The sequence below is a fragment of the Macrotis lagotis genome, chromosome X (assembly GCF_037893015.1).
Source record: "Macrotis lagotis isolate mMagLag1 chromosome X, bilby.v1.9.chrom.fasta, whole genome shotgun sequence".
NCBI classification, from domain to species: Eukaryota; Metazoa; Chordata; class Mammalia; order Peramelemorphia; family Peramelidae; genus Macrotis; species Macrotis lagotis.
In genome coordinates this window covers 389,886,179-389,887,772 of record NC_133666.1, presented here as the reverse complement: position 1 = coordinate 389,887,772, position 1,594 = coordinate 389,886,179, and the positions used below count along the sequence as shown (strand labels likewise).

General features: G+C 29.5%; 1 non-coding gene across 1 annotated transcript; it reads right to left on the bottom strand.

Annotated features, from left to right (window-relative positions):
- Positions 1-360: 360 nt before the first annotated feature.
- LOC141503770 (U6 spliceosomal RNA) lies at positions 361-464 on the bottom strand. Its single transcript, XR_012473083.1, has one exon. It is a non-coding gene; the product is annotated as a U6 spliceosomal RNA (small nuclear RNA).
- Between the last annotated feature and the right edge of the window lie 1,130 nt (positions 465-1,594).

The window sequence follows — 1,594 nt, the reverse complement described above, 5'->3', positions numbered from 1 at the left end:
TTGTAATTTAAATAATATCTTCTCTTTTGTGATATCTCTGGTTTATTACTATTTTTAAAAATTTTGATAAATTCAATTTATCACATGCTTTTAAATAGGTCACCAATATATTCACTACTTAAGTCAATTTACTAAAAGAATCAGCTGCAGAATATTGTAATTTTGTAGTCTGATTTTCAGAACCTAGAATTTTTTCTTTAAAATAAATGTAGTTATTTATTTTATCTAATTATAGTAAAAGATAATTTTTAGCAATCATATTTTAAATGATTTTGAATGGAACATTTTTGTCCCTCACTTCATCACTTCCTTCCCCCTTCCCCTTGACAGAAAGTACTCTAATATAGGTTATACATGTATAATTATAGTAAGCATATTCCCATATGTGTGTGTCATCCTTGCAAAGGTATCATGGCAGTCTTCCCTGTATCATTCCAATTTTTGTATATGTACTACTGGAGTATATGTGCTACCTGTAATTTTTAAAATGACTGCTTTATATTTATTATGTATTGTTAATTTTCTAACATTCAAACTGTAAGCTCAGCTTTTTACCTTTTTAAAATAATTTGTAAATATATATTTTCATAAATAGAATGTTAATTGTATTTTTGTAAAAATATTTTTATATTATGTTTATTAACATTCATTTTCTTTTTCAAAAATTTTATTGAAGTCAATGAGCTTAAGTGGCATGCCCAGCATCACACAGGAAATAAAACATAATACCATTAGTGGGAGTAAAACACATAAAAATAAAGCAAATTGAAAAAATTGAAAATAGTATGCTTTGGTCTGTATCAAGACCCCACAGTTCCTTCTCTGAATATTGGTGGAATTTTACACCCCAAATCCTTTAGAACTAACTGTTCATGATAATTTGTATTGCTGAGAAAAACAAGTCCATTATACTTGGATCATCATACAATGTTGCTATTAATGTGTATAATGTTCTTCTGCTATTCTCTTCATTCATCATAAGTTAGAGCAAATCTTTCTAAGATTTTCTGAAGTCACTCTGCTCATGATTTCTTTTTTTTTTTAATTTTGATTTTTGCAAGACAAAGGGGTTAGGTAACTTTGCCTAAGTTCATACAGCAAACTATTAAGTGTCTCAGAATGGATTTGAACTCAGGTCCTCATGGCTTCAGAGTCAGTGTTCAACCTAACTGGCCCTGCTCATGATTTCTTTTTTAAATTTTTATCCATTTGTACAAGCACATTTCCAAGTTACAAAATTTCCCCTTTCTACTCCCCTCCCCTCAGTAGGGAACAGGAAGGTTAACATTTTGCATACATATTTTCTTATACATTTTTACAAATTAGTAATTTTTGGCATGAAGAATTAGGATTAAGAGGAAAAAGATACATAAAAGATAATAGCTATAAAGTGTTCATCAGACTCAGTAGGGGTGTTATTTTTTCCTGTGTGTTTTGTTTTGTTTTATTGCCTCTGGTTGGAGATAATATAGTCTATAACCAGTCTATTACAATTGTCTTAGCTCTCTGGACTGTCAAGAAATTTTGTTTCCATCAAGGTTGTGCATCTCATAATGTTGTTGATGTGTACATTATTATCTTCACTCTATTCCCT